The sequence below is a fragment of the Cupressus sempervirens genome, chromosome 11, assembly GCF_028749045.1.
Source record: "Cupressus sempervirens isolate cs-2001-9-10 chromosome 11, ASM2874904v1, whole genome shotgun sequence".
Classification (NCBI taxonomy): domain Eukaryota; kingdom Viridiplantae; phylum Streptophyta; class Pinopsida; order Cupressales; family Cupressaceae; genus Cupressus; species Cupressus sempervirens.
In genome coordinates, this window is record NC_143128.1 from 760,526,558 (window position 1) to 760,544,040 (window position 17,483).

Genomic DNA, 17,483 nt, shown 5'->3' on the forward strand with positions numbered 1-17,483 from the left:
TTTGCAACTTGGGTCCTTGTAGCTCAGTAGGCATTAGCTCGGTTTGAACTTCCTGTGATTCAGTTACAAAAGATTCTAGAGTAGAAGATTTCTAATTGACAAGTGTGCTTGGAACTGTATTAGGTTAAGTGAAAACAAATCTCCTATAGTCTTCAGGTTCCCTTTTGCTTTCTTTCTCAGTTCTTTCTGCAAACTCATCAACTTTTACATGTGCACTTTCTATGACTTTGTGAGTAGACAAATTCAAACATCTATATGCTTTACTTTTGCAAGAATATCCCAAAAATATTCCTTCATCACCCTTCACATCAAATTTACCTTTTCTTGATTCTTTCAAAATGTAACATTTGCTTCCAAATACCTTTAGGTAACTTACATTGGGTTTGTAGCCATACCATAACACATATGGGATTTTGAATGAGTCCTTTTTTAGCCGTACTCGGTTCAAGATATGAATTGCAATGCTGATAGCTTCCTTCCAGTATTTGATAGCAATGCCTTTTTCAATCATTAAGGTTCTTGCATAGTCCATGATAGATCTGTTCCTTCTTTCAGCTATTCCATTTTGTTCAAAAGTTCCAGGTGCTAAAACTTGTCTCTTGATTCCCCTTTCAATGCAAAAGTTATTGAAATCATGTGAAATGAATTCACCTCCTCTGTCTGACCTTAAACATTTTAGTCTTTTTCCTATTTCCTTTTCTACTCTGGCCAAATACCATTTGAACTTTTCAAATGCTTCTGATTTCTCTCTTAAATACATGATAGTTATCATTCTTGAGTAATCATCAACAAAAAGAATGAAATTTTTTTCACCAGTATAACTTTTAACGCCAATAGATCCACACAAATCATTATGCACATTTTCTAAAATTTCTTTAGACTGATTTTTTTTCTTTTAAAGCTAGTCTTTACCATCTTGCCAATTTGATTTAATTCTTGCATAGACCACCCTCACATTTCTTTATGTTAAGAATGCCTCTTACTTTCCTGAATTTACTTATTTTTATCAAGTTATCAAAGTTCACATGACATAACCTCCTATGCCATAACCAACTTTCTTCAACTTGAGCAATAAAACATGAACATTCACCAAGTTCAAGATAAAGCAAGTTACCTTTTGATTGAGTGCCTGATCCAATTAGCTTACCTTTGCCATCCAGTAGTCTTTCTTTTCCATGCATGAGTTCTACTTTGAATCCATTATTGAGTAGCTTTGCAACACTCAACAGATTGTGCTTTAGTCCTTCTACTCAATATGCATTATCACATAGAAGTTCCTTGGTCAGTGAGATTCTTCCTTTTCCTTTTATACAAGGTTCATTGTTACCAAATCTTACATTGCCACCATCGTAGTCTTCAAAATGTTCAAACTTAGTTTTATAACCAGTCATGTGATGAGAACAACCACTATCTATAATCCATGTATCATTTTTGCTCACATGAAAAATGAGTGTCATTTCTTCATCATTATCAGACTCATCTTTTATAGCAATGTAAACAATTTCATCTTCTTCTTCATCATCATAATCATTAGAATCTTTAACCATGAAACATGTTTTCTTACTTTTATCCTTGAATGATTTGAAGTCTTTCTTGCTATTGCACTTGTGACCTTTCTTCTCATCCTTGTTTTGCTTATTTGGGCATCTAGCAGTAATATGTCCAATTTCTTCACAAGAAAAATAGATTAGAGGAACCTTACCTTTATATTTCCCTTTGCCTCTTGAATATTTCCTTGCTAGCAGAGCTTCAACTACCTCAAGATCACTGTCTGAACTTTGTTCTGAATCTTCATCACTATTTGATTGAGGATCCTTTGTCTTCTTTCCTTTCTCCTTGAGTGAAAGCTTGGCTTCAAATGTTGATTCAATGTTTTTGCCAGCTGGAACATAATTATCATAGTTGTCTAGCTCGAATGCACTCAATCTTCCAACTATGGCCTCTAGATTTATCTTATGATTTGCTTCACATCTTCTTTCTTGAATTGCAGAGACTCTAATTGCATAAATAGGAAGTAGAGATCTAAGAACTTTACTTATAACTATCTCTTCCTTGATATCTCCTCCATATGTTTTGATTGCACTAATGCTTGCTTTAACTCTTTCCACATATTTTGCTATGTTTTCATCCTCTCTCATCCTCATTTGATCAAATTTTCCTCTCAAACTTTTTGCCTTGGCTCTTCTTACATTATCATCACCTCCATGGATCTCTTTCAGCTTGTTCCACATATCAAAAGTAGCTTTGCAATCCTTGATATCATCAAATTCTTCATAACTTAGAGCAGATGCAATATCTATCATTATGTTGTTGTGAGTCTTCTTTTCAGAAATATCATTGACAAATAAAGTTCTAGCAGGTTTTGCATAATTTTCATCAAGGTACTTCAGTCCTAAATCACCAATAGAAGCCAGATGAAGTTTCATCAATCCCTGCCATGCTGAGAAGTTGTCCCTGTTAAGTCTTGGAATTTCCCTCTTGTAAGATATCCTGATCTTTAGCTTAGATCCTTGAAATCTTTTCCTGCAAGCACCAAAAGCTCTGATACCAATTGTTGGAATTATAGATGAAGTAATTGAGAGGTGGGGGGGGGGTTGAATCAGTTACCACCAAAACAAATCTTGTTCCCTTAGATGTTTTAAATAACTAGTTATTGTTATCACTCGGTAATCACATCACAAAATGTTGTAACTTGGTAGATTAACTTGTTACTAATTTTTAGGCATTCATAATTATTAGCAAGCATGCAATAGTAAATAACATGATCACAAGAGACACCAAATTTAATGTAGAAACTCAATATGGGAAAAACCACCAAGTAACTAGCTATCAATTTTCACTCTTCTGAAGTGAGCCCTGTTAGGAGCCAACCCTATTAAAGGTTACAATACACACTATTAGATGTGACCCTGTTAGAGGATTTAATCACTCTATTAGGAGTAGCCTTGCTAGAGTTCTTTAGAACAATTGAATTGAATTGTCACCTTGTTAGAGGATTTACAAAATGGCTGTTAAACCAACTCTATTAAGAGATTTGAAATCACTACTACAATGGTTAGAAAGTAACAATGAATTGACTTTAATGCAACTGAATTTGCTGATTACAGATCTCTATACTACACTATTAGATCCTCCTTGATCAAATATAGCTTTGTTGTTCCTCAATGATCTCTGACCATCCTTCAAAGTTTTCTCTCACAATAACCAAATCCACCCACACTTAGAATTTGCAACTTGACCTCTTATATATACCATTCAGATTATCAGGTCAGCTCAATCACACGTTACATTTACTAATAAACCATACATTAGTCGGCTACAAATATTACATTAAACAAATAAAATTTATTTCACAAAATAATGAAATCCTTCACTGGTCGACCCTGCTCGATAAACACTGTTTCCAAAAATAATTTCCTGAGTTAACCATCTCAACTTGGTTAACACTGAAAAATATACAAAATCCTTTGGCTGCCAAGTTAACACGGTAAGAACTAAATTTCCTTCACTATCCATAAGAGCTCAGTAAGAACTGTCTCCTGCACTATTTTCTTTTGATGACTGAGTGAACTTGGTAACAACTAAATTTTCTTTGCTAACCTTGAAAGCTCGGTAACAACTATTGTACAAGGTAAAGCTTGAGAACACTTGGTAGACATTGTAAACCTTCTTTGCTAACCTTCTAAGCTCGGTAGACTCTATCTTTTTCCTTGTTGACCAACTAAGTTTGGTAGACTCTGTCTGATGATTGATATGACATTTGTGTAACATCAAAGACAAGACTAAATTGAACAATTGTATCCAACACAATATGACCTGTACAAAGATATAAGGTGTCTACTTTCACACCGAGTAACTACACAACCCTCATCACTGAGTTGCCCTGCTGAAATTAAATTCCTACTCAGCCTTGGAACATGTCTTACCTCATGTAGTAGCCAATGATTTCAATTCTGCAACTTAATCTTAATTTTTCCCACTCCAACAATCTGACAGGGTTCATTATCGTCCAAATAAACAAGCCCAAAATCCCCTTGGACATAATCAATGAAATAATCTCTATGAGGTGTAGCATGAAATGAAGCACCAAAATCTAAAACCCATGAATCATCAACACTTTCTAAAGATAGAAGCAAAGCATCCTCTTCAGATTTGTTACTTACCACATTTGCCTCCATGTCTCCATCTAGTTTATCTCCTTCATTTTTCTTTCAATTCCAGCAATCTTTCTTTTTGTGCCTTGGTTTCTCATAGTACTAGCAATCATTTAGTCCTCTTGATTGAGACCTACTCCCCTTTGACTTTCCTCTTGATTTCCCACGATTTCCAGAATTACTTCCTCTCTCAATTGTTCTACCCTTGCTTTGTGCGTTCAAAGCACTTCCTATTGTAGATCCACCTGAGGTTTTTCTATGAGTTTCCTCACTCAAAATTACACCGATCACATCATCATATTTTAGGGTACTAGATCTAGGAACAAAATTACTCACAGCCATTACCAAGCCATTCCAGCTTTCAAGAAAAGAACACAAAATCAAGAGAGCCTAATTTCTTCTTCAAAATTGATATTCACAAAAGATCATTGACTAGTAATAGTATTAAACTCATTTAAATGATCTATAATAGATCCATCTTCTGCCATTTTCATATTAAATAAACACTTCATGAGAAATACCTTGTTTGAAGTGGAGGGCTTTTCATACAGTGTCTCTAGGGTTTTCATCAATTCTTCTATTGTTTTTGCTTTTGTAATATTAAATGCCATTGTTGGTGCCAGGCATAATCAAATGCTTCTGAGTGCCTTTTTGTCCAAAAGATCCCATTCATCATTTAACATAGATCCTTGATTCTTAGCTTTTCCTTCCAACGACTTCCATAGATCCTTCTAATACAGATAGTCTTCCATTTGCATCTTTCATAACTAGAAGTTCTGCCCATTAAACCTATCAACCCTCAGCTTACCCTCATCTGTCATTGCTCCCACTCAACTGTGAGACTCCCACTCGATGGTGAAACTTTCCTGTAGAGGATAACTGAAAAACAACTAGGCTCTAATACCACTTGTTAGGATTAAAACATAGACATAAATAACAAATACATGTAAATATAACCAATAACAGAAAAATAATAGATCACACAGAAAAGAACACAAGGCACCAAGATTTAACATGGTTCACTCAATCCCTGGGCTATGTCCACCAAACAACAAGTCCAATATTTTTATGATGTAGTGATTACAACCTAATTACAATCTGTAATCCATTACAACTCAATGCTACCACAAGAACCAATTTTTCATCACACCTTATGAAACAATCCCTAACCCTAAGCCCTTTTATACAAGTATTTTAACCACTTTAGGGTTATAATTAATAATTACATGTCGGCCCAAAATCCTGATAAAATAGGGCCCAAATTTTTTTTTTCAACCCTAAAGAATTTATGAAGTATGTACAATACTTTCCTGATTAGTCACCACAATCTAACATGTCTTATGAGGGCATCACTACTAAAGAAAATAACATCATAAGAATAAGGAAATCTAACATGCTAACAAGAAAAGAAATAGATATTCCAACAAATAAAATCACATCATCTAATCATATGCTAGACATCATAATATAGGAATGCATAAAATAACCAAAATCATCTAAACATGATATGCATACATTCCAATGAAAGCAAAAACCACAAGGAAACATACTCTCGATAAATTGAGATACCAACTAAAACATCAAGCAACAATCGCACTAGAACAATAGACCATCTCTATAAATTGGTCCCCAACAATGATATAGGTAGCTAAATCTCCCAACCATGTGAAAACCATAGGCCCACTCCCATCATACTGATGGAGATAATGAACCAACCAAAAACACACATAAAGCAAATGTTCATGGCTAACACTTGTGCAAGACAGTAAGGATGACTAAAATCAAGACTGTAAGACAATGCAAGTACTATAGGTCCTGGTTAGAAACTCAATGGGTAACTATGTAGGGGATGATAATATGGAGAGTCACTTGGCATTAGATAGCCCAAGCTAGTATTGGTAACTCACACTTCCCAATCAAAGTAGCACAATCTAAAATATTTTTATTATCTTAGTTTTATTACCACCTAATATTTTATTTAGTTATCACTTGATTAAAACTTCCTCTGCCAACCCTCTAGGAATAATGATCACCAAGCTATGAGATAGAAACCCCCTCCATGGTGCTACCCTACCCTACCCATGCTCATCCAACGATGAGTGCCCATAGGCATGCATATTCCCAACCCAACCCCAAATGACCATAACTCCTAGAAATACCACGAAAGATCGGCCCTCATAAGTCACCCAAAAAATGCATGTGCACGTGCTTGTGTGTGGCACACCACCATCACAAAAATCATAAGACAAGGATTGGATGAGAACAAAAGAAAAATATAACACTCAACTGAATAACAACTTGGGAGGATAGATGTGACATGCATCCCAATCCAACATAAAAGTGCAACAGTGGTCTAACTGTCATCCTACGGATGATCCAATTCCGTGACCAACATCATGCCAAGAAAACTTGAGAAAACTAGGTGGCATGCATATCGAGGTAAAAATTGCAAAACTCAAAAAAACTAAAAATAAAAACCCATTTGGTCTTTGGGTACAAAAGCCACAAAAATCCAATAAAAATCAGGTTCAGACAATGTATGCAAAATGGCATGAAACCCCAAACCCTCATCCCAAAAATAGGGAAAATCTTCATACCCAACCACCCAGGCAGAACCAACAATCAAAAACAAAGGGGAACACTAGTTCTTAGCCTCCTAACAAACAACTACCAAAAACAAAAGTAGAAATGGAGCTGAAATAAGAAAATGGGAGAGCCCTACTTGACAGCCAAAAGGGCAAAAACAAGAAACAATGTAGTAAAATGAATAACCCATAGAATCTATTGGAAATGATGGAAAAACAAGGTCTCCTCGAGCTAGATCCAATGAGACTAATCTCGTGAAGATCCCATGCTTGTAATTCTCACAATGAACAAAAAGGAAATCCTCTAGAAGAGGATTTTGGAAAAATCTCTCAATTTCTTAATTTCCAAAAGTGAGAAGTGGGGAATTAATTTCCTCTTTGGATATTTATTCACTTTTTGAGTGAATAATTGACTAGGGTAAATAACCAAGAAACCTAATTAAATTTTGAATCAACCCAAACAAAAGAAAGCTATTCCAACTAATTGGAGTTCATCTATGGAAAAGATACTAGAAATTAAAATTAATAAGAATAAAGCCCAAAACCCTAAAAATCATAGAAATTTCTTAAGAACTTTTGTGACAATGCGAATGTCTAAATGCACAAACACGTTCACAGGTCTAATCACATAATGCAAATGAGTCTGGATTTATTAAATCACAAGAAGGTTTAATTTAAACATTAATTAAGATATGTCAACTATAAAGGGACAACATTGGTAAAATTTGAATAGCTAAATCACTAGCTCCATGTGTCACTGCCAAGGATATAGATCCTCTACACTAAAACATGTGATCAAGTGCAATTGCATATAATAACATAGTCGAAGAAATAAATGCATAAATAACATAATTTAACCATTTATGAAATTATACTAAAATGATCCATTTATATCACTCTCGTTCGCATAAAGCATAACTAAGCAAGAATGAACTAAATAATCATAGTATTAAATCCACATATAACCAACTTAGAGATATGTCCAAATACCAAATAACTAGATATCATCATAAAACATACTATCATCTCAAAATGACATCATTATGAAAATATAATCAACTAAACAACATAGTAATCTAACATCTATGATACTGAAATCAAAGTATAACATCCGACCCTTGGGTCATCTCAAATGTAGGAATAGTAACATGAGTGCAAGTATCTCTCAGATCCAAATATAACAAGGTACAAAATGCAAACACAAGAGGCACTACATTCAAAGTCTATGGGCCTCTCAGCTCATAGAAATTAAGACCACGATACAAGGATCCCTTGACTCTTGCAAGTTGTTCGACAAATGGGAGAATATTGAGAAATATGTCTCAAACTTGGAAGCCTCCAACCCAATAGTGCATGCCTCCAACTCAATAGTGCATGAATGTTTTTAATGGTCAATCTTGGAAGCCTCCAACTCAATAGTGTATTAACTATTTATTATTGTGGCATAGTCAAACTTTGTTTGGTTGTAATTTTTATGTCACCTACCAAAGTTAGTTGCCAAGTTTGGTGGCACACATTAAAATTGGTTGGCCAAATGGAGATAGGTGAAATTTACTTATCACATGGATTTGTAAATCATAAATGGTTGTGAGAAGCCTATATAATGAGGGCTTGGAGAGGAGATGAGATATTGAGTTCTATTTGCAAGATTGGGTGCTAGAAGGAGACTCTCCAAGCTCAAGTTGTGGTGATGCTCCTATTAGTACTTGTATTGCAAGTGTATTGTAATCTTCTTGATTCGATAATACATTATAAAGGTTTTGGAGGGTGGGATTTTTATCCTAAAAGGGTTTCCCCATGGCAATTACTATGTTATGTGATTCTTTGTTTTTGTGTAGTTATTGACTTCTTTGTGACACTTAAAATTTGCATAGTCATCCTCTCAAGATTAGCACAGGAAGTGTTTTTGCATACCTCTACTTCCTTTCAAGCTTCAAGGAGGAAATAGAAAACAATTTATTTGATTTGGAGAATAAGTTGGATGGTTTGGATGGGAAAGTGTTAGAGATTGTCAACAATGTTAAGGCCATAGACAAGAGGATTTAAGATATTGCTCATTTTGTGCTAAAGCCCTTGCATTATTTGGCCACCGCCATTTTTCTATTGCAAGAGAAGGTCCAAAAAGGAAAGGTGAGTAAAGAGGATGATTATAAAGGTTCCTTCAAGTTGGTTACTAAAGATCGAGCAAGAATGTGCTTTCTAAGCCTAATTGTGGAGAAATAATTAATAATGGTTATTTTTTGGCCATTTCTCGTGGCCTTAATGGCCTTAGTAGTTTTTTTGATGTGTTTGATTTTAGTTGGTTTAGTCTAGATGTTTCTTACCGAGCCCTACATGGCATTATATTATTTTTATTAAGAATCTCATAAACTCTAGTAGCTTAGATCATTATTTTCTTAACATGGTTAGGATATCTATGGTTTTTGATAGAGGAATGTTTATATGGTTATCATTTTGTCGATATGTTATTGACAATTGTTATTCTACTAGTAATCTTGGATGGTTTGTAAAGGGATATCCCCTAGTTTAGATTGCTTTTACTATCAAAAATACTGCAAGTCATGTCTTTTAAACTTGCAATGTGATTGCATGTAATTTCCACTTACAACTTTGCATGTAATGTGATCACATGCAATTACATTTTTTGACTTTACATATAATTCATCATAACTAAACATGCACATAATTGGAACTAAATTAAATGTCTAACAAGACATGACTCTTACTGACATCATCCTCTATCTTTGAGGTCTTCATGCTACTACAATCTAGCCCATGTTTGACTTATTCAAGATCATTAAAAGAATTATGTTCACAAACATCAACTTGCATAATTGATAGTTCTTATGTCATTTTCCAACAAATCCCCACCTTATCTACTTGTATAGGGTAGTATTGACTCTTCCTAGGAAAGTTTCTCTACAAAGTTGAAGTGCGAAGCCTAGAGTGTGAATGAGAGAACCTAAAATGGAGTTGTAGTAGTGAATGTGATGGTTTTTGAAGTTGGATTACAACATGACCAAAACCACAATTCAACAAAGGAAACCCTTACACAAGGTAGCCAAAATTAGAAAAAATAGCTAAGAGCAAACCAAGTTGTGACTTGGATCTCAAGACCCAAATAAAATGCAATATAGTCTTAAAGATTCGATTGCAAGATTGTAAGGTTCTTTTTATACTGTTAGTTTCTCTATTGTAGTCACTAATCATAGGCCAATTCATTGACTATTATACTTTTATCGATCATGTTCCTTTCTTCACCAATCATATGCTTATCTAGACTTTCCCATCATAGTTACCATCATAGTTTCCAACAATAACAACCATACATCTTCATTATGCTTTACACCAAGCTTCCATCATAATTCCAACACACTCCTTGTCATTTTGTAAGACTCACTACCAAACTTGCTAAAAAGGAAAAAAAAAAACTTTAGGAGCAAATGTTCCTATTCTACTGATACTAAGGATAAAAAGAGTAGGGAGAAAGAAGAGTATACCCAAAAGAAAAACTCCCCATCACCTAATGCTAGTAATTCCACCCACATATCTAAGAGCCCTAATACATATATCCTCCCTTGATCTCACTACATGTGCCAATTGACCCTCTCCTACCCTGAAATTGGAAAATAATGTTATTATCAAGGAAGGTAGTAGCTTCAAGGAAGAAATAGACAAAAAATTATTAATTTGGAGAAGAAGTGGATGGTTTGGATGAGAAAGTGTTAGAGATTGTCAACAATGCTAAGGCCATGGACAAGAGAATTTAAGAAATTGCTCATTTTGCACTAAACGCCATGTATTATTTGGCCACTACCATTTGTTTATTGCAAGAGAAGGTCCTCAAAGGCAAGTTGAGTAAAGAGGATGATTATAAATGCTCCTTCAAGTTGGTTACTAAAGACTGAGAAAAAATGATGCTTTCCAAGCCTAATTGCAGAGAAATAATTAATAATGGTTTTTTTGACCATTTCTTGTGGCCTTAATGACCTTAGGAGTTCTTATGATGTGTTTACTTTTAGTTCGTTTAGTCCAAAATTTTCTTACCATAGCCCTACATGGCAATATATTATTTTTATTAAGAATCTCATAAACTCTAGTAGTTTAGATCATTATTTTCTTAACATGGTTAGGATATCTATGGTTTTTGATAAATGAAAGTTTAGATGGTTGTCATGTTTTTGATACTTTGTTGAAAGATGTTATTATGCTATTAATTCTTGAATAGTTTGTAAAGGGATACCCCTAGTTTTGACTACTTTTAATATAAAAAACACTGCAACTCCTGTCTTTTAAAACTTGCAATGTGATTGCATGTAATTACTAGTTACAACTTTGCATGTAATGTGATCACATGCAATTATAATTCTTGACTTTACATGTATTTTTTCATTAACTAAGCATGCACATAATTGGAACTAAATTAAATGTCTAACAAGGCATGACTCTTAGTGGCATCATCCTTTATCTTTGAGATCTTCATGCTACTGCACAAACTAACCCATGTTTGACTTATTCAAGATCATTAAAAGAATTATGTTCACGAACACCAACTTGCATAATTAATAGTTTTAATGTCATTTGCCAACAAATTCCCACCTTATCTACTTGTATGGGGTAGTACTAACTCTTCCTGGGAAATTCTCTCTACAAATTTGAAGTGAGAAGCCTAGAGTGTGAATGAGAGAACCTAAAATGGAGTTGCAACAATGAATGTGATCGTTTCCAAAGTTGGATGACAACTTGACCGAAACCACAATGCACTAAAGAAAACCCTTACAAAAGTTAGCCAAAAGTAGAAAAAATAGCTAAGAGAAAACCAAGTTGTGAATTGGGTCTCAAGACCCAAAAACAAGTGTAGAGCCTTAAATATGCAATCTAGTCTTAGAGATCTGATTGCAAGATTGTAAGGTAGATAATATGTAGTTAGGTCTCAAAGACTCAATTACAAGTACACGTGCAATATGTTTTGCAATTAAGTCTCCAAGACCCAATTCCAAGAAGACATGTGTAATGCCTACCCCTAGTTGACTTTTCATGTTGTATTGTCAAATTCTTTTAGGCCAACTTTATGATTATGTTTTATGATTAGCAATACTTGGTTAACGATTTTGATTAGATGTATTTTATATTCAGTTGATATATGTGTTGAGTTACTTTTTTATTTCATGTGTTCATGATTATTTTGATGATGATATATATATGTTCATTTAGTGACTTTTAGTTATTTCATGATGTTAGTTAGATGAATGATTTATATGTAGTTTCTATGATTTACTTAACCTATAATTGCATGTGTATGGTGTACTTGTATGTTTTACTTTATGATTGACATTTCTGATATGGTTGAGGGAGGGAGTCGTAGTAACTTGCTAGTTGGGATCTACATAATGCACCACTTCTTGACATTGCCTGTTTAGTTTAGAATATATGAGTATGTACATGCGTAGATTTTAAGCAAATTGTGGGTACCAAGTATCAATTTCCCTAAACTACTAGGATGAGCCTACCCTATTGCAGTATCTCAATAGTAAAAGAGGGGAGATAAATATTGAGTCCAAATACTAACCCTAAGCCAATTGTCCTAGAATGTAGGACAAGTATTTGACCCTAGAGCTTGAATCTATATTGTGTTCTTTATGATGGGTTATCGTATTTAGCTTTGTGGGTCTATTGTGATTTTTAGTTATAATTAAATCAAATTAAAAGAGTATTAAATGATTTAGTTAAATAAAAAAATTATAAAGAAAATTCAATATTTAATTAATTGAAAAATTAATTAAATAAAATAATTAAATTTAAAGATTCAATTAAAGTTACAAATTTTGGCTTAATTATATTTATTTAATTTAATAATAATTTATTTAGGAGTTTTATTTTTATAATAAACTTGAAATATTATTATGAGTTACATTAATAGATATTTTATTAAAAGACGCCCTATGATTTAATAAAAAGGAACGAAATTAATTTAATAAATATTATTTTAATTAAATTGCAAAAAGGTTGCACTAGAAATTAATATAATAAAATAATAAAGGAAAAAAGGCTTCACATGATTGCAAAATCGAAGCCCTAATTTGGGGAAAAGTTCTTTATTAGAAAATCATAGCTCATTTCTCCACTCACAAGTTTGGAGGAGTCATTTTTTCAAGAAGAGAGTTTATGAAAGAAAACAGATTCACTTGCAAGTTCTATGCATTCATTGTTTAGCATCAGATCCAGCTAGGATCTTGTGAGTTTTGCACAGTAGTTTTTCATTGGAAATATATGTCTTCTCTGTGTCTGTATAAAACTATTTTCAAAATTCAATTAGGTTGAAACCCTTGTTGCAAATTTTATTATTTTTGAAATCATCTGTATATGATTTGATATTTAGAAACCCTCTCTATGCAAGAAAACTTAACCTGTCGAGAGCACGCATAAAAAAGCAAACAGTATTGTAACATGTGCATATAAAAGATTAGAAAAAAATTGAAATACAACTAAAACAAGCTTGAGTTTAACAACTTCTGCAACCACAAATTAAAAGTTCTCATGCAACCTCAAAGAAGCTTAACAAGGGTGCCCATAAGAGGCCTTTCTGGTGTGCTTAAGTGTGAGGGATGTGGATGTGCTCTCCCAAACACAACTATGAATCCTAATGATGTGAAAATGCAACAATGAATGTAAACCTATGCTAAATGATCAAGAATACCTCAAGAGATCACTATGGAAACAACTATTCTTGAGAGCATTCAAAGGGGTGAATGATGTATGCAAGAAATCAAAACTAAGTTAACAATGCAAATGAACTAGCAATGTAAAGATTAGAATGTAAACAACTACCAAAGATTAGCTCTACACATAAAAATCTCTAAAAGCTCTAGAACTAAACTAGCATGATAACAATGCAAATGAGGGAGATGAAAAATGCTTGAGACAAGGGCTCTATTTATAGGTTTGAGAGAGGCCTTGGAGAGGTGGCATCTATGTGGCATCCACATAGGTGCCACAATGGAGACACATGGGCTAAGGAGACAAGCCATGCAAAGCTCACTATAAGCCTTTTGGATGAAAGTGATGGCTCAAGGTTTGCTCACATGTGTGAGAAACCTTGGAGAAAGGAAAGAGGGACAAATGTGTAAGAGGTGTGGAAGGTGTGAATAATAAAATAGAAGCTTTGAGTTTCTCACACATGTGTGAGAAAATACTTAGGAGCTCAAAGGTGTTTAAGATAATTAAGTGAGATTAACTAATGGGTAGGCTTAGAAGGATGAGAGTGATGGGTGCAGACTAGGTTTTAGGATGGGATTAGGACTAAATTAAATAAAATTTAACTTAATCACATGATTATAGAATTTAATAAAGTGGAGGGAATTAAAAGAATTAGAATTTATTTAAAAGGGGATTTATGGAGCACTATGCATTAAATGAATTTAATACATTAGAGGAGAAATATTTAAATTAAATTTAAATATATTAGGGAATTGAATCTATTTAATTAAAGAAGTAGAAGAATATGAAAAATATAATTAATTAATAATTAATTAATTATAATGCCAAATGAAATATTAAATGAATTAATATAGCATTTGACAATTTTAAGTGCCTACACCCTCATTTTATAAAATTCTTATAGAATTTCATTTTGATACGAGTAGGGTTTGGAAAAGAAATTAAGATTGTTTCATAAAGATTCGATTGATTATCTATATTTCTTTTATTAGATTTAATTTTAGGAAAATCTTATATATATATATATATATATATATATATATATAGAATTTTATATATAATATAAATTTGGATAAAAAAATTGATTGCAATTGAATATTTCAATGGGGTAGGTTATCAAAAATTTTGTTTATTTAAAAAATAAAAATTAAAAAATGGTGGGCGGGGCCACCAACCCCCCCACCCACCTCTCTCCTTCTCATCCATAGCCAACGATGATTTGCTACTATACATGTAGCAGAACTGTTGTTGACGTAGCAATACTCTACTACGACGGCAACAAGCTGCTGGGACAGCCTTGAAGGCCAGGCCAATTAGCCTTTAAAAGTGCTATACTTTATGTTTTATTTTTTATTTAAATTTTATTAAATTTGAAAATTAATTTAATAAATATTATTAAATGTAGTTTTGTTAATTAATTTAATTAATATATTTTAAATTATATTAAATTAATTAAATTAATATTAAATATTATTTAATAATTTTTAAATAAACTTTTTTTAGATTTTTAAGTAATGATTATGGTTATTAATAATTTCTATAATTTTATTAATAATTTGATCATTATTATTTAATAATTTAATAATTATTATTGAATTTGTTTTATAGTTTTAATAAAGACATTGATTTTGTGAGTTAGTGTCAATTGTGTGATCGGATTTAAAAAGGAAAATGGGTTAGGTTATTTGGGAAAATTGTAAACTTTATCAAGTTGAAATCCATAACAAAATGAAAACTTGAAACCATAGTGAAAATTGAATTTTTATGTTTTCAAAAATTAAGGAATTATGAAAGTTACTTTTGTATATACTTTATGTGATGAGTGATTTACTACTTTAGGGTTGGACGTTTGAATTAGTTTGTTAACCATCAGGATGTTTACCAGAGGCTTGGGGGTTTTGTTCTGTGATGATATTATAACATTATTTCAGTTATGATCTTTTATAGCCGACCATGGTTACATGTCATGTATTTTCTATAATGAGTTTGTTCAAATGTTTGTGATGCATTCTAGTTTCTTGTGTAGAATTGAGGTGATAATTGTGACTTCCTGTTGTAACTTTTGAGTTTTTTATCACTTATCTTCTAGGGCTTTCTAGTTGCTTGTTTAGGATTGAGATGATTATTGTGTTTTGTCTTGTGGTGCTTTCCAGTTTCTTGCATTGGATTGAGGTGAATGCTATGATTTGTCTTTAGGTGTTTTCTAGTTTCTTTTATAGGACTAAGGTGATTACTATGTTTTATCTATAGGTGCTTTCCAATTGCTTGTAAAGGACTAAGGTCAAATTTTTTATCTAATGAGTCGTAATTTTATGAGCTTGGGGTAGGTCATCTATTTGTATGTTGGGAAGTGGCTTGCAATGGAGGTTGGAGCCCAGAGTGGCTGCTTGGGTAACCCATTGTAAATTGTTTTAATAATTGATAATATCTCACTAAATGAGTTTTTAAATGAATTAATAAGAGTAATTGGTTTTCCTCGCCCATGCCTCAAGTGCTAGTATAGAATAGGATAGGTGTAGAGAGGATGCTTGGTTGCGACCTTGCTTTGTTAGTATGCCTTGTGGGTACGAAAGGATACTGGTGCCAGATAGTGACACTAGGGGGCCAGAGTCTAGAGAGGTTGCCGAGGTAACCTTAGAGTTGGCTCATGAGATGACACTTGCCCACTTTTATAGTAGATTTCCTAAATGTCTTTGTTGCCTCTGGGATTAGATGATACTTGTGTCTTGGTACCCTTTGCGATAGTTTTCTTTCTGGTGTTTCTTTAACCTAAATGTTGGTTATGCCTTGTGTTTTGATATATGTTTGGGAGTTGAGTTTATCTCCTCAGCTCGGTGGGAGTGGGCCATTTAACTTACCATGAGGTCGGGTGTTAGTGCATTTTTCTTATACCATTAAGATCCGACCGTTGGATGTCGTTGTTGGATGTACTTATGCAGTTGATCCTTTTTTTTCTAATCATATATTTTTGTTGGATGGTTATATTTAGTTGTATTGTATTTATTTTATCAAAGATCTTATGAGATGATGTATTTTATTTATGATGTATATTCTTTAAGCTTGTCATACCCTATGACTTGTACAGTGGATGATTATGCATTATTTTTATGCCAAGTGGCATTTGATATAATTATATATTATTTAAATATATTTGTACTTGTAATAATTTTATGATGTGGATTTTTTGTGTATTAGATTTAGTATTAATAAAACTTAAATGTGATTCAACGTCATGGGACCCTTAGGAGATGTAATCTATTTATGATGGTTGTATGTATGTGAGTTATTGCTTCCGCTATATTATCCATTGGTGTTCTTATCTTTTTTAAAAAAAATGTTTGGCAAACATAGTGAAACTTTAGGTTAATTTCTTTTGCATTCTCTCGTGGGGCATTACAACATGCAATGTAGCTTGCAATACTTGATTGTAAGTTGGTGTACAATGTGACTTGTAGTGACGAGTGTAAAACATGAATTGACATAGTGTCCACTTGTAATGACAATTTGTAAAACTACTTGTACAAGTGGTTTAGAAACCAAATTTGACATGTTAAAGAGGTAAATTACTTGTAGTATAGGATCATGAACTCACCATTACAGTTATTAGTAAGGCACTTTTTGGAATACTCATATTAACTAGTTATTAAATGAACTCTCCTTTGCTAATTGAAATTCATTTTATTTAATGTTTTTTTTGTAAGTATTATGTTTCTTTAAAACTACATGCCAATTTTTTAACTCTAAAATTTATATATATTATTTTTTCAGATTTTGATTGGATGAATGATTTGGACTCTTATATGCAGATTTGTAATCATAAGATATGTTTTCTTTATAAATTCTTTAAATTAGTTCCTCTTATCCCTAATTTTTGACACATTTCTTTGCCCATATTATAGGCCATATTGTCTCTACGATCTATTTATTAAAAGATACATTAAAATTCTTTAGTTATTTTGCACATAGATTTTTACAATACCTTTGAAAAATCATATAGATAATTATTGAAACTCTACATTATAATATA